At 37.8% G+C, this 17,385-nt stretch overlaps 1 protein-coding gene across 12 annotated transcripts in view; it reads right to left on the bottom strand.

The window, feature by feature from the left end:
• Positions 1-17,385, bottom strand: part of BEND5 (BEN domain containing 5) — an 879,444-nt gene that overhangs the window by 646,319 nt on the left and 215,740 nt on the right. The window lies entirely within an intron of this gene.

Raw genomic sequence — 17,385 nt, 5'->3', positions numbered from 1 at the left:
TCTTATGAGATCAACTGGTATTTCAAAATTTCCATTCTCCAAAGAGAATCAGATTTTTGAAACAGAACCTATAGGCATCTTACATAACACAAACACACCCTGCAGGAGCTACCAACCCTACAAGTCCTGTAGGCTCCAGGAAGAAAAGTTGGATGACATCAATGATCATACATACAACAATATTCATATTTTTTCATTCATACAAATATTTTTTCCACCACTGTCTGGTGAAAAACAAATATTACTGCTACAAGAAATGAGTGGTAATTGATCCAGAAGTGCAGGCACCATCTCAGTCTTGCACAGCTGTGGTGAAACTCCTTCAAAGTCACTTTTCCAGCAGCCAGGCAGCACCTATAGTTTCATTACTAAAAGCAGTGTGCTGGAAGCAAGTGAACAGATAAGCCTGGGAGGGTCTTTGAAATTATTCATAGTCTTTTTACTGACAGTTTCAGCAGAACTTTTAACATTAAACAGCTTGCAAACAGCGATCAACAGCACATCAGCTCGTACTGACTACAAACCTTCTGCAGGTTTCGAGCGATACGCAGTGGGCATTAGCGTAGCTCAAAGGGTTTTTAAAAAAGGCTGTAGGAAGCTGGAAAATGCAGATATTTCAAGCATAATTCATGATCTAACTGTTGCTTATGATAATTTTGTTGTGCAATATACACTGCGTAGTTCTTGAAGGGAATAATTTGTATTATTTTCTCACTATAAAGCTCATTTTTTTAGCCCACTGGAAAATAAAGAATGGCCGGATTTGTACCTATTTCTTCAGTAATGGGACACTACATGATTGACAATGCAATTACTAGTGTAAAGTTTTTGATATGCCAAGCAATACTTAAAATAGAACTTCAATATTTTTCATGTACAGAGCTGTGGGTTTCATAACAACCTGTTTTTCTGCAACTCAAGAAATCTTCACAGGTTGAAGAAAAATTTCTTTAAACTTGATATTTGTGAAGAGAGACACGCATATAAGAGACATTCAAGCACTTCATGGAAAGGTTGGTGAAATTAACGTTTCAATTACATGAAGAGTACAGTTACACTTTTATAGCTCTTCATGAACTGAAAGAACCTTTTTTTATTGGAAAAACATTAAAAATCTGTCTCCTCTAACAATATTGAGAGATATTTTAGACCTCAATTTCCATATCTACTTTAAGCCAAGTTAGTATGTGGGCATGTAACATTAATGTCGACTTATTCCTTCCCCTTTACTATCATTTTTCTCCTCTAAACTTGCCAGGTACATTCTGACAGTTGGAAGCCACTGAGATTTACCAGATTCAACCTCTTGTATAGAGGTCCATCTATTAGTGCCAAAAAAAAAAAGAATGTACCATAATTATTTAGTTAGGCCATTTTAAAAAATCCTTATTTCACCTATAGACTTAAATCCTCACTTGAAGAAAATATGAATGTCTGTTCACTCGTGTGTCTGTACTGTGACTACACAGAATATGATCTGGATCCTGTACAATACAGATGCAGTTTTGCAGAGGAAATTATTCTGGTTTGCATCATGTTCCTGTTAGGACTGGTGATTTGTTAGCATATTTCCTTCTTTCTCCTAGAACTTTTACTATTACAAATCTCTTCCTTTTACTTTCTGTTCTCTCTCCTCTTGTTTATTACAGTTGTTGAGAGAAGTTTTCCATTGCTTTATGGAGGACAGTAAAACTCCTCCAATGTGTTCTGGTAAGAGAGATGAAATGCCAACCCTGCTGAGGAGCTGTTTTCTTTCACCTTGACCTTCAGTACTCATGACCAAGCCTGTCTCTGTTTGTTATCCTAGACCAAGACACATGGCAGCTTCTAAGACAAATATCAGCCTGGGAGAATAAACCTGGAACTTCCCAATGTTTTCTGAGGACACCAGGAAGGCAGCACAACAGAATATCCAGTAGCTGGTACAGCTGAAGAGAAGCTGCAGGTGTATTTACAACATATCTTGGCAGGAATGCAAGCGTAGAAGAGAATAGAGTGCTCCAGCTGTCTACTGAGGGAAGTGAATTGAGGGGGATTTTTATATGGTGCCACAATTTTCCACAGGGAAATTGATGATCCAGAACTATTTTCTAAAATGAAAGAGCTTTGCCATCCTTGGAGAGTTTGACTTTAGCTACAACCCCATCTCTATCTGCCTTTAGGTTGATCTCAGCCAGCTGCCACTCACCCCTGGGTGTAGATCCCACCCAGGCAAAGGATGTTTGGGACAGAGTCCTTAGGAACAGAAGCAAGTGGGATTTATGGTGGATGGTCACCTGTGCATTTCTGGAATTTGGAAGAAGTCGACATCCATCAAGGAATTTAAAAATGTGCTCTACTTTTTGACTGATTGACTTCAATCAAACTCTCAAAATAAAGTGAATGCTTCACCTGAGACCACAAAATCCTACAACATGATGGAGGAAAGGAGCCTACCTTACACTGATTTAAATCTAAAAATTACTCTAGCTAAATCCAGAGGTTTGTCCAGATTTTCCCTGATATGAAAATAAGTACTGACCTATTGTATTCACAAACACCACAGCCACCACCTCAGTTCTTTATCTTGTAAGTTCATTCCTTACTTTCTCAACAGAAATATCTATATAATTACTCTATGCATGAGTAATATTGGCTCAGAAAATCAACTAACATGGGATTCAGCAGACCCAAGAATTATGCAAAGACTGTTTTAAGCAGCTTACTATTTAAAAGAATGTTTTTTTAAAAAAGTGCATCTACCAAAAAAAGCAATAAAGTTCCTTGCATACAAGCAAATTAGTAATATTTCTTCAGTTCAGCTGAAAAGCTTGGGACATTGAAAACTAAAAACAGTCATTCCACGAGAAGAGAAAAGCTGCATAACAAAAACAAATAGTTATAAAACAAATGTGTGAATGTCCTTTTGTGAGAGTACATAATTGAGAATTAGATGGAAGAAGGAAAATAAGTATAAACATAACATCTTTTTAAAACAACCTAGAGATTTTGGACCCACTAGAAAAATGGGCCACAGTCCCCCTTTTTTCAGCTGTAGTTTTACTGCAATTAGTGAAGCAATATCAGACTGCTTAGAGTATAACATCACCTAAATATATTCAATTTCTAAAAAATATTTCCTTACAGTTGTTTCTTTCTCATTGTTCCTACTCTTTCCCTACATTTATACTGTCTTTGAATGCCAATGGGTGGTTATGGAAATCATGTGCTGTCGTATCAAGGGCTTTCAGCCTCCAGTAACCCTGTTAGAACAGGTCTTTAATTAGCATTATAAATAATTGCTGACTACATTTTTGTTCTGGGATGCAGAGAAAAGTTGATTTGAAACTAATTCCAATTCACAAAATTTTATTTATTTTCCTGCAGTTCAGAGATAGAGATGGAAGAATGGTCCTCACTCAGAAGTGACTGGCAACCTCTTTATACATTATTTTCTAGGTCATTTCACTGAGTGTTTTGCAGGTATTCCATTTCATTCCTTGGCAACTGACCCAAAACTTGGAGCTGGATTACTTGAGAGATAGGCATTGTCTTTTGTATCCTTGTGTAAAATAAAGCTATTTTTCTAGCCTACAATTCTTCCCAATATACCAGTGAAGATTCCCCCTCACATTTTTTTCTTTACAATGGCATTTTGGCCTTAATTATTAGGATCAGAAGAAAAACATCCATATCATTATAAATTAGAAAATGTTTAATAAGAATGAGCTTGAACAAATTTTTGTTATAATGAAAGGATTAAGATGCCTGATAGCATTAATATTTAGGAAAAATTAAACAAAATTGCTTTTTATCTGCTGCAAACTATGTTAAATATTTAATACGCCACATTATAAGGGCACCATTTGCACAAAGGGTATGACAACCTTTGTGTTATGAACCTTCATTTCAGCAGTTCAAACTTAGTTGGAAAAACTTCTAAAAGCTAAATTTAATACCATGTGCAGTGGGTTTTTTTCTGGCAGTTAGACCTGAGAAAAACTTCAAACCTGTGCAGGGCTCCAGCAGAACATTTTGCAAACAGTGGGGCTAAAGAGGCTGCCCCTCCTGACCCAGCACATGGTTTATTTAGAAGGGAGCACTGAGTTTAATTGTTCTGGAACTTATGGGAAGCCTTTCTGTTGCTTAGCTTGGAGTGTCTGGATGTATTTTTAGACAGCTTTGAAAAATTAAAAAAAATTGCAAGTATTCTGAGGTGATGAAGGGTGATTTCTTTTCCAGTAATCTAGCAAGAGATAAGTAAATATTGTGAGGGAAATTCTAGCTCTCAGATGATAAGAAAAGAGTATAAATATTCCTTTATAACTAATAAGGTGTGATAAATCTGCTAGGATCAGTAATATGCTTATGAAAAAAGAACAAACCACTTTCTGAAATCTGAAATCCTGGAAACTTTCAAGCTTTCCCTGGGATTTTAAACAAAAAAAAAATCACTGAAAAAAACCAAAATAAGTAAGCCTCAGAACCCAAGTTGGACCTGCTTACAGCCATCTATGTATGCCATGAAATTTTAAGGTAATAATGTAACAGTATAATGTAGTAAATTTGGCACTAGATTTTTACTGCTTGCAGATCACTGAACTGAGAAACAAATAAAATGAAAAAATTCTGAGGTTGTGCCTAAGCTGTTTCTTACAATGACCTTGAAAAAAAAAAATCTATTATCTTTTGCCTTTATCTCTCCTCCTGTAAAATGTGATAATAAATACTAGTTAGATCTTCTATCTTGGGATGGGACTCTGAGCAGAAAACAGCAAAACATTACAACCACTTTGCTATTGCTGGCCGAGTTCCCAAAGTCAACCTCACACTATATAACCCTGAAAACTTTACTAGAATTGCCCTAACTCTTCCAAACCTATCAAGTCACTACAAGTTGCATTTAAAGTTCTCCTTCCACCTCAGTTGACTTTCATGTTATCCATCCAAGTCAATTGCTTTCATCTCTACCCACATCCAAGGCAGCTCAGCTACTGGCCTGGGGAGCAAGTTCAGCTCTCTTGGGCAGTCCATGTCTGGTGCCATTATATGGAAATAGGGAATGAAAATAGGGAATGGAAATAGGGAATGGAAAAAACCATGGGTTTTTTTCCATTCCCTATTTCTTACAGATGTCATCCTTACTGAATAAAAACTTTGCTCCTTTGCGAAACCAAAAAAACAACCTTCATAATTATTTTATGGTTACTATGGTGTAACTGAATCCATGACCAGCTTCTGAATACTACTGGATTTTCACAGCTCTAACACACTTGTTTCCAGGGCACAGCTTTCTGAAGTTCACATCTCACATTCAAGGAAATCCTGTATTAAATAGGAGGAGGGGAAGAGAAGTCAAACAACCTCAGAGACACTGCAGTTCATGATTAGCTTCCAGATTTTCTGTTTCTGGCATGTGTAGTCATATTTAGATATAACAGGAAAAATTAAGAGACATTTTACAATGTTGCAGTTCTATAGATAGGATAAAAGAGTAGTTGACCAGTATTTTAAAACTACAACTGTTCCATTTGAAAGAAAGATGAAAGATATTCCGCAGAATCTTGCACAAAGTGAAGGTAAACAATTAGTACTGCTCAAAAACTGTCCAGATTAAAGTCTCATTTATCACTAGAATAGTAACAAGATATATTTTTATGTATCTATATTTTAATAAAATTGACCTAAATTATATTTTTGCTTGACTACAAAACCTGTATTATGTCACTTAGGTTCAGAGTGGTTTTTATATTTTGATATTATAATCCCCTCCCAATGCAAAGTGTTAGGATACCAACATGAGAAATGAGTACAGAAGCATATTTTGAAACTGGAACTCAAAATATCAAGTATCTGTACTTAAAGGTATGTCTTAAAAAATATAATCCAATAAATAGATTTTATTGAGGCATTAGTGATCATTAAGCTCTCATGCATGTGGCTCATGCTGTCAGGCAGATCATATTAGTGATACTTGTAAATGCTGTGCATCTGCTAAAAAGTATCTCAGCCTCAATTACCAGAAGGTTTTCTAAACATTAATTCACATTTTTTGGTGTCTTCAAGAGAGATAGCTTTTATTAATTACATGTTAAATTAAAGCTACAAACAGCCTTTATTTATGTTAGCACAAGATTCTGTCAGTGGATATCTTTACTTCACTGCAGTGTACTTTCCAGTAACTAAAAGCTTCAAAATAAATGCTAATAACAAGTTTGGTTTGGACCTAAAATTGTATACCAACCTTTGAAAGAAAGAACAAAAGGAAACCTTCAGTTTCATCTGTAAATATTAGGGCATTGAAATGTCAGCTTGTGCTTAAAACCTATATTTGGAGGGCAGAAACTTTTCAAGCATGAAATCCCTCCTTCAAGGAAGGCAAACTGAAATCAAAACCAAAACTAAAAAAGCAAACCTTTGGAAATGCACCATGCCATTTCCACTGCCATCACTCTCCTTCCCACACCTACGTGCTGCTTTGAGTGTCTTGATAATTTGCTGGAGAAGAGTTTTCCTTACCTGCAGAATTTCAGGGGAAACCACACAGTGGCAGTACTGTGAATGCAAACACTCTGTTCTGTTGTGCAGCAGCTGCTAAGAACTAAAATACAGTTTACCATCCTTGCTTATGTTTAAGTTGGCTGTTTCTTTTCTATATAGAAGAACCTGCAGTCAACATGTAATTTATTTCCTTTTTTCATCTCACTATCCAGAGGCCCCAGGCACAGTCACACATTTTACTCCAGGGTACTATTTTCCTGCCATTTGTATCCACTCCTTCACTTCTTCTACCCAGGTATGTTTGCAAAGCCCAATTCCTTAATGCAAACTTAGAATTCTTTGCCAAAAGAAAAGGAAAGGGAAACAAACTGAAGGAGCATCCCCATACGAAAATACCAAAACACCCACCCCAGACATTTATGATTCATCTAGGTTATTGGCTTATGTACTTTCACAGCAGACAGAAACAAGTTGATGAGTATTAGAAATGACAATTCCAGAATGCTCTGTTCACTTTTCTGTGCTCTGAGAATCTTGTCAAAGACTGCAGCCACAGAGATGTTAACTTCTGATTTAAAGGAACCTCACATCAGCCGGGAAATTTCCACTTTTGTGGAAATTTCCTCCAGGTGAACATTCCCTGATTGCAAATAATTTTCTGGTTTTAAAAAACCCCAAATTTCAGGCAGGAATGTAACAGTTAACATGAACATGTCATCTTTAAGAGTGTGACACACAGCACAGGGTTTGTTGTTTGTTTGTTTGTTTTTTAACTTATACAGAAACCTCTATTTATATCCATAATTCCCCACCTAAATCAATTCCCCTTCATTTCACCAGGTACACACACAGTATTTCTCCCTTTTTTTTCCTCCTTTCAAAGTAAGAATCAGCTTTTTCCCTGCGGGGGTTAACACTCAGTGAATCTGAATGTGTTTCCTTCCCTACTTATCTTGACTTACTTTGCTTTTAGCTACAGAAGCTGCTCTTGAAGGCAAAGCCCTTCTGACTGCACATGCAGCAGCACTTTTCCCCTGGCTGAGTCATTCCTCAAGTTCACAGAGCTGAAACAAGCCAAACACTTCCTGGGCAGGATTGGCATCACATTCCTTTCCACCAGTACCCCCAGGATAGAGACAGTCCCTCAGGAGAGCCCAGGGAATTACATTTAATAAAACCTACACAGAAAAAATACACATGCTACATGACTCCCTTTCATTGACTGAATGACATTTGAAAAAAACAACCATAAGAACATTAAAGTACCAGTACCATAGCAGATGGGGAAAAAAATTATTTTTCTTATCAAAGCTAAATTATTATATCACTTCTGATTGTGAAGCCATGAGGTACTGGTGTTTCTTAATTCCACTAGGAAAATAATAGGAGAGGATTTTATCACATCTTAAAAGGCACAGTAGGTTATTTTAACTTGGATATTCCTCAATTTCTTTCTATGGTAAATCTATCTTTTTAAGTTGAATCTCTTTATCTTGAGCTGAAATGTCCCTGCCTATAAATTTTGTAAATGGTATCACATATTTCCAATAAACAATTCCAAAAGAATTCTCCACAGAATGAAGTCAGCATTTTTTTACAGCAGCACCTCAGAAAGGCTTAAAAACAGTGATGCTTTCAAACAAAAAGCAAAGAGAAACACCATTTTCTTTCTCAATCTCATTAGCCTTAACATTCCCTGTTAGGGAAGTTACTAATTTTACCATATCATGACATTTAACTACTAGTCCAGTTAGCTGGTACAAGACCCTAATAAATTAACAACCAAACCTTAACAGAAGTCTAATCCTTGAGCTTTCTGCTCGTTACTGTGCCTCTCGTGGCACCGTTGTTTTGGGCCAGGCGGCAGCGGGGTGAGCACGCACACCTTGCCCAACACCAACAGTACCTCTGGTGGGACAGGGCGTGCCAGCAGGTCCCACATCCTCTCACCAGGGATGCCAACCTCTCACGGGGCTTGGCAGCATCTGTGCAAGAGCACAGAATGGGGAAAAAGCAGAGAATAAGCCTAGAAAAGGGCACAATGCAGCCCCTAAGGGAGGTGCCCCCAGGGCACAGCCGGACACACGCAGGGCACTTTCTTTCCAACAGAGTAGTCCAGAAAAAAATAAACACTTTATGGCTTCTTTGTCAACATTTGTAACTGTTCCCACACACCCATCATGGCTGAAAGACAAAATCAGGCAGGGACTCACATGCTGCTGCAGTGTAGGAGATGAAGAATCCCTCCCTGGCTGGGATGTGTGAGGCTCCCTCCTGCCTCAGTGCCCCCGGCTGCCCTGAGGGGCTGCTTGGAACCACCTGAGGGTGGGGATGGGCTCACCCTGAGGGTGGGCACCTGCACTGCTCTCCTGCCACCCACCTGCTCTGCTCTCCCCTCGCACCTGCACTGCCCATCCCTCATCCACCTTCATGTCCCACCTGCACTGCCCATCCCTGACCCACCTGGATGTCCCACCTGCACTTCTCACCCCTCACCCACCTCCATGGCCTTGCTGTGGGCATGTCCAGCCTGGGAATGCCACCACAGGTACCGGGAAATGCCCCAGACCAGCAGCCCAATACCCTGGGAGCCCATAAAGGTAAAGCAGCCCTGCATCCCTGCAAAAGGCAGGGAACCTGCAAGGAAACCCGAGGGTGGTAATGAAGGCACTGTGCTGTTCAGACCTCTACCAAAATTCCGTGGTTTCCAAAGGGATGCTGTTCCAGCCAAGCACTGCCCAGATCACTCTCTCAGCACAGCCCTTGCCCTCCCCAGCAGCACTCTGATTTTCCAGAGACAGGGAACTGTCAGCAAAGCTGCCAGCTTTCCACTGAGAGCCTGGAGCCTCACCTTTCCATTACCCAAAACATCTGACAGCCAGTTATCCTCGTGCTGCCTGAGCAGTACTAGACAGAATGATTGGAATTAGTATTTGCTGCCAAAAAATATTGGATACTTTCTAATCACACCAGGAGAGCTCTTGCTAGGTTTTCAATCTCACAGATGCCTAATATAGTGAAGCAGGAAGACGAAGTTTCACTTTCAAGCTGGAATTCAATAATCCTACTTGAAGCAGTTTTAAAAACAAACTTTAACCACTGCCTCAGCATCTAGAGATACAGGAAAGATCTTATCCCTATTGTATTATCATTAATTTTTAATTCTCTCAAACCTGTGCCGTATCATACAGAAGTTAATTCATAACCTATCCCTAGTAATCACAGCATAAAACCCAGGTTTTTATCTTTTGGGTTTGTATACAACTCTTGAATCCCATGAGTCCAAGTTCAATATACAGCACCTATTATTTTAATGTTCTGATCCTGCATTATCACTTGCCATACTTATTTACTGCTTATTTTCTCTACAGTTCTCAATTTCCACAGTACAGCAAAATGGTTTTTTCTTCTATTTTATTTTCTATTAAAAGAGAAATTGAACTCATTGCTTTGACTTTTACCATGGCACCTCGAATATAAGGCAAGCGCCTGGTAACAGTCTCACTTTTATCAGAAGTTCACACCTTTTCCTCTGCACTCAACATTGTTTCTTCACAGGAAATTAATAAAAAACTTTCTTGTTAATGATTTGAACAAATATTTAAAAATATTAGGCTGGATGTTTCATTCCTAACTTTGCTTAGAATTGTATTTCTGATGTATTGCACATTCTACGCTTTTATGTCATATGTAAATTTAAACAGGACTATGTATTTTTAAAAGCCTGTGTTGAAAGATCTTTAAAGTTGCAAGGCTAAGTGAAGGAAAGCCAAAATTTAACCTGACTGTGCTGCGTCCTGGTGCATTCTCAATTATATTATGTCGTAGGTTATTACATCTTGTTAAATTCAACTTGTCTAGCACTCTTCAGACCATTAAAAGATTCTTAAAGAGATGTTACATTTTCTGATTACAGTTTTTGGCTCTTATTTGTGTAGTCTTGTGTTAACAGTCTGATTTTCAAGTACATTTCTTGGTGACACTCAGCTTTGTCTGTGTAGAGCTCTTACTACTAAGTACTTACAGCTGATAAATGCCATTCTTAACAGAGGTGATTTTCATTCTGCTTCACTCCATTAGTCCAAAGTATAAAATTGCAATGAAAAGCTGCAATGTCCTCTTGGTAGTTTGACTCTACTTTGAGCTCAGTGCTGCCCATATTTATCTAACTTACAGACTCATTTCAGGGGAAAAAAAAAGCTTCAATTTTATGTACTTTTTGTTAAACCTGCCAAGGTTAGGGACCCAGTTCTGTGAACACTTTTCATGCAATCAGTTCCACCAAATGCCCATCACCTGAGGAGAGAGAATGACCTGTTCCAGGATGGGATATAATGTACAACTCTGGTCATATTTTGCAGCTATTAAACTCAATACCATGGACTGTAGTGGGAAAAACCTACAATTCAGTTGTTTTAAATTGCCACAAAATCTCCCAACTGCAAATTTCATTGTGGTTTGCACTAGTGATGGGGAGCTCTTTTCACACAACAGTATACTTTTAAGATTTTTTGAATTTCTCATCAGAACCCCAGTAATTAAGTATTTATAGATGACAAAAATGCACCTAACAGGAACAAGCCCATTTGTTTCCTATGTGCTTCAAACCTTTCATGAATAAAATAGTACCAAGGGTAACCTTTCATGAATACAACCTTAGGGATCACAGAGTGCCCTCAATCAATGCAGGGAACTCATGTTGACAGAGTATATGGGAAACAGATTGAGGTATTAAAGCACATAGCCTCTGGTGTTTTAGATGTAAATACTATAACCATCAAATATTTAGACTCTTATGTAAGCAGTATGTCATTTTTTAAACAGTTACTGCTTGGAATAAATCTTTAAGGATGGAATTTTCAGAAGTGCTCAGTATTGGCCTAACTTTGCTCTTACTGAAATCAATCATAAAATTTTCACAACTTTAGAAAAGGACTTTGTCTGTTTATATGTTTCCACAGCACTAAGCACAATAAGTCTTGATCCTGGCTGGGGCCTTTTGACTCTGCTGTAATCTAAATAAATTGATTTATAGGAGATCAGTTAGATAAATGATGAGGAAACACTCACATACATATAAAACAGCTAGGGTTTTTCATGATGGCATAGCAGCTGTGGAACTTCTTCATCATTTTCTCTTTGAATCCTAAAACTCATTTGCCTTTCTTTATATTAATTTCTTTGTTATTAGATTTTTCCAATATAATTCCATCTTAAATTTGCAGTGAAGTATCCCTCCAATAAAATGTAACTTACTTTCTTGACACAAATCCCATTTAATCTACACAATAAACACATTAATTTTGGGATCTGACTCATACAGTGTTTCAGCAGAATATAATCTCTCCTCTATTTCCACCAAAGCTGTTGTTAATAACTGTGATATGGAATCTCCTTTCTACTTCCAGGAATAACCACCTTTGCTGGGCTGGGAAAGAGGGAGTGTGTTTCTTTTATAGGTTTGTAGAGTACTTAGAGCTGTTTCTTTTGTTATTTTGCAAGATGCACATGAACATTAATTTACCCAGGGATTGGCAGTTATTTCACTTTACATGCCAACCTGAAACCTGTCTAAAACGATCCTATTTTCTTCCAAAGAGCTGCACTAAGACCACACAAAACTGCTTTTCACTCAACACGGGATTTCAAACGGTCGATACTGAAATGCCTTTCTCCCTATTTTCTCCAAATAAAATGCTACAAGTTATTGAAATGAAGACTTTGGTTCCACAGACAATTCTCAAGGCATTTTTGTGGGAGCTGCTACCCCCATTCCCTTGTCCCTGATTCAGGCACTTATTCCCAACTCCCTTGCTGCTCCTGTGGTTGGAGCTGTACAGCTGATTTTGGATCTCTGCGATGACCCTGACCAAGATTAAGTCTTCTTTCTCTTCATTTAAAGTTTGGTTTTACCCTGGGCCCACTCCCATCCTGGTGCTCCTGTGCAGAACTGCACCAGGATGAGGGAGGGAGCAGCTCTGAGGAGCTGGAGCTGCACCTGGCAGGGGCTGCATCAACACCCCCCTGTGCCACGGGACACGTTCCTGAGCCTGCAAAAGCACTCTCACCACATCCCTCAGGAAAGCAGGAGCAAGCACACATAGCATTACAGAGCTGGCAAAAGAACAAACCTCCAAGGGTAGCCAAAGTTGTAAAATAGGCCAAGGAAGGAATCAGGTAATGCTAACAGCTTGTTCATCTTCTTCACCTAAATTCAGGTGATGTTATCACTAGCTCCAGCCTGCTACATATTTTATAGTAAGCAAATTTAGTCTTTCAGATTAGCAAGCTATATATATATTTAGTGCTTTATTCTCAAACTGTTTCACCACAAATGACAGCTCATTTCACAAACAGCTTATCTTATGGCTAAAGATATATAAATACATACTAAAAATGCTGCTGAAAGTCTCAGAATGTATAATGCAGCCTGGTAGACATGGTAGTGATCGTAACACTGCATTGTAGACACAAATGTTAAAGAAACTTGGCAAGAAGCAACACATTTTAGCTACTCAAAATTCAGATTTTCTCAGACTTGTCCCCTTCTGATGAATGGAACATATGGGAGTATTGTTCATAAAACTTACATTGCTTTTCTTGATGTCTACCAAAATTCCTCATCATGAAAATATTTACCAAGATACATACAGATTCAAATTTGAATTAATTACCCAGAAGTTTTTCTGTGCTTCCAGGTTTGCTGGGAAAGAAAAACGCTTCAGAAGCAATGTGTTGTGAGCATTTAGCAGTAGATGTTTTAGCAGCAGAGGTAGCAGAGTGCTTGCTGGGGAAGGGAGCTACCCAGTTAAAAGCCATCACTGCTGAGTGAGATAAAAGACAGAGAAGAAAGCAACTGCTTTGCCAAGAAGCAGTTTGGAATCTGACATTGTAAACAAAACACATTTAGATCTAGACATAAATCCTCCTTATGCTGAAGGCTCAATAATATTTTAGCTAGCATGGTTACTTACAAACAGTTCCTGAAATACAGCATCAAAACTGCAGAACAGCCTTTAACCTTGTGTTCATCCACTCAAGAGCCATGTTATTTATTATCCTTTATCCCTTAATTATAGGGACTTCACCTACTGCTCTCTGCTCATTTGAAATGCAGAATAAAATACAATGGATGTCTAAAGACTTAACAGGTGTCAACCAGATATTTGCCAGCTACTGCTACTATTCTACTGGGAGGAGTTGCTGTTCTATAAATACTAATTAGAGTTTTGCACATGATCTTGCTGAAATACCTAAGGTGATGAGTGGCCAGTTGTTACTTTTAAAAGATTAGCACAATTTGAAAAACTAATGTCCCCAATGAGGCAATGCTCACACTGAATAATCAAGAGTTATAGCTGTTCTCTGCCCAAAGGGAATATTTGCTCACTTCATCATTTGGAAAATCTGCTGCCTCTCGAACAATTCACTCTTCTATTTAACTTTGAGAAACTTGTAAAACTTTGTGCAATCAATAAATTGGTACAGTATATGTACTTAGATGGTCTTCCACTGCTCTGCCCACATGGCAGGCTTTTCTAGAAACTACCTTTACTTTTAAAGAAAGAGCTCTTAGTGTGAAATCATGATTAAGAAACTGCAACCAAATAATGTACTTAAATCAAGTGGCAAAAAAAATAAGATTACAGAATAAAGTCCATAAACACAGCAAAAATTCAATTTCCTCAAATCCATCTCACTTCAAATTCTTCACATTCACTAAACAGGAAAAATAGACACAGGCAAATCAGGACAGGTCTCTATGATACTGAGATTTTATATTAAAAATTTATATATAGTAATTTTTCATTTTAAAATACCCTCCAATTCTCTAAAATCTTGGTGCGGTATAGCTGAAAAAGTTAATTTTAAGCAAAATGTTAAAGTGACATGGCTCATTTCCTTGGTTTGTAAAGAAATCTTGAGTTTTATCTTGTTCATTCTGCTATGGAATGCAACTGATGTCACAAGGTGTGACACAATGCTGTATTTCTATATGTGACCTGTGCTTCAATGCAGTGCAATTTGATTCAACTGATACAATCCCTTACTATTTAGTGTCCATGGCTATGTGTGGGAAAAACATATAGATCATTTCAATCAGGATTTTTTTCCAGGCTTTAATTTTTTTTTTTAAGAAATCTTTTTTCTTTACAGTGAAACCTATATTTTCCTTATCCCTCAAGGATATCCCTACTGCTTCCTCTTTTCCAGTAGCTCATTACTGGAAATGTTTGGCCTTGCTTCAAAAGAGAAGAATATGTCAACACCAGAACATCTGTGTCCACATGGAGTGCTTTGATGACAGTGATAGACTCCATTTACATCAGTAACACTGAGCTGAACCTTGATGCTGTCTGCATTTAAAGATCTTACCCCACAGGGCAAGAGAATACAGGTCAAAAACGTTGATCTCTGTTTGACACACTCTCTACTTCAAGAGCACTTGGCAGCAATTTGTTCCAGAGTCAAGAATCAAACTCACAAAGTGTTGCAAAGCTCGGAGCCATGTTTGCATAACCACATTCAAAACAAATATTAAAATTCACAGTCTCTGGAGGCCAATCTACTTTTGATATGCAGGGGTTGGTGAGCAATACAGTAAAATTCTAGCCTGAATATAGGAGGAGTTTTCATTTAAATCAAAAAGCCATAACTTGGGCTTGAACATCTGTTATTAAGAGGGATAATGTACCTATGCCTCTCAAATGCAAAAAGGAAAACAGGCACTTTATCATCTAAAATCAAAACTGACTATCTAAAAAGGGAGTGGAATAGCTATGTGTGACACAGAGCTGTGCCTATCAGTGTGGCCAGAGGAAGCTGGTTGAATTTTGGTACAGAACAAATGCCTCCACAGGCAGGCACAATAATAATTAATTCCCCAAATCTTTCATACAGAGGAATTCAGAGATGAAGTCTGAGCTACAGAGTATTTGTAGCCCATGGCTACTGGTAATCTTCCTTTTAACTGGATTTTAAAACCTTTAGAGTTTCTTCAGCTTTTCGTAGTTAATATATAATTTTCTAATTTAATTGCATTGTGTCCACTAAACTGCTAGGCTGACATAAACCCTAATATGAGGTGGAGAGTTCCAATAGTTTCCTTCCACACATTCCTTCCCCTCGTGTAGAGCTCAGCACTTTTGCAGCATTGAATGATCCATTATTGCTTACAAGACTAATACATACAAAACATCAAACAGGAGCCAATCAATGCAGCTGGATATTGCCCTGCTCGTGTTCAAGGACCACAGCCACCTGTGTGCTGCAATAGCAGCTGCAAGTACTGGCAAATCCTATTTCAGCAAACAGAGAAAGAGAAAATTTTGTTTACAGGTTGCACTAGAATGCCATGGAAACAGATACAGAGGTAACTGTGAAAGGCGTAATCCAAATGGAAGACAGCCCTGATAGAGCTCATATATCCAAAAATAATATATATGTTTTCCCACTTGGCAAACACATGCATAAATACTATTAAAATCAAGACAGAAAATTATACTGAGTAGACCCCAATATCACTAAGGTCCCTGATAACAGTATGAATTAATGTGCACCTTCAAAGCAGAGCAAGATGTTTTTATATGCAGACTATTAGGAAAAAATAAAAATATCTTAATAGAATAATCATCTTTTTAAAGGAAAAAAAATTACATCTTGAATTTTTGAAACAGGATTAAAATGTGGTAGTAGCCCTGTAAAAGGAAGCTGCTCAGCACCTGCTGCCTACACTGTGCCTGGCTTCAGGCAATGTTATTCATTCCTCACTTTCATGGGAGCAAAATGCATCCTCTAAAAATATAAAACACAAAAATAAATAGATCTCTGGGGAAATTGAAGAGAAATCTGTTTTAAAAATAGTGAAGGAGCCTGTAGTCTAAAAAAAATAAGTCCATTTTGCATTGTTTTGTAAGATTTACACTTTAATTTGAAACCAAAGTAAGGCATAAAATTTGTATGAAAGCAATATCTGATTTATAGATAAACTTAAAACACAATTCACTTAGCTGCAACTACCAGACCCCAGTGAGAGAAGCAAAAGATTTTGAAAGATGATTAAAATATGTTTGATAAATGTGGCCCTGAAATGCCCCAAAAGATTTTTCTGAAGTTAAATAGTAAACACAATTAACATGGCTTTTGCTACAAAAACACTAAATGCAATGGATTTTTTAAATTAATTTTCAATGTCATTACATGTTCCTATTGAGCTGGAATTGACTCAATCCACTAACTGTACTATGAGATAGTCTTCTTGTTCATATGACCTTATCTAGACAAAAAGCCAAATATCCATTCTGTTGGTCTTATGAAGAGGAAGCCACACAATGAGAACACTCTTATGACCACCATTTCCATCTTGTGAGTGGAAAATTTGTGACAGTTGAAGCATTTAAGAAAGATATATTCATAAAGCCCAGATAATGTCCAGCTTGATCAAATGTATTACTAATTAACCAATAAAAAGTAGCAGCTGGGAAGGCTGACAAGAATAACTTACTGTACACCTCTGGCCTAACCTCACTATCCATATTCAAACAAGTCTCCTGGCAAAGGCAAATCAAATAATTCTTGGGAGTCTTGCATGCATTCAGACTCACTAGATTTACATATTATTATTCACAGTAGATGTTTCATTACATTTGCTTTGAGAAAATGAACAATCTATATGGGTATCCACATGTTTAATATGCACACGAGCTCCCATCTTGTACGTTTCATGTAGATGATGAGGTTGGTTGGCCTCCCTCTGCCTTAGACCAGGCACTGCTCATTCAGATGAGGTCAACTCACTTGGGAGAGCTCACATTCCTCCACCAAACTCCAGACACCCCAAAATAGGCAGAACGATTCCAAGAAGCTTTTAAAAACCAGACCAACCCCAGTCCATGTCCCATAATA

Source organism: Lonchura striata, chromosome 8 (genome assembly GCF_050655825.1).
Source record: "Lonchura striata isolate lonStrDom1 chromosome 8, ASM5065582v1, whole genome shotgun sequence".
Classification (NCBI taxonomy): Eukaryota; Metazoa; Chordata; class Aves; order Passeriformes; family Estrildidae; genus Lonchura; species Lonchura striata.
The sequence above is the reverse complement of the archived record's forward strand: the minus strand, read 5'-3'. Positions and strand labels throughout refer to the sequence as shown.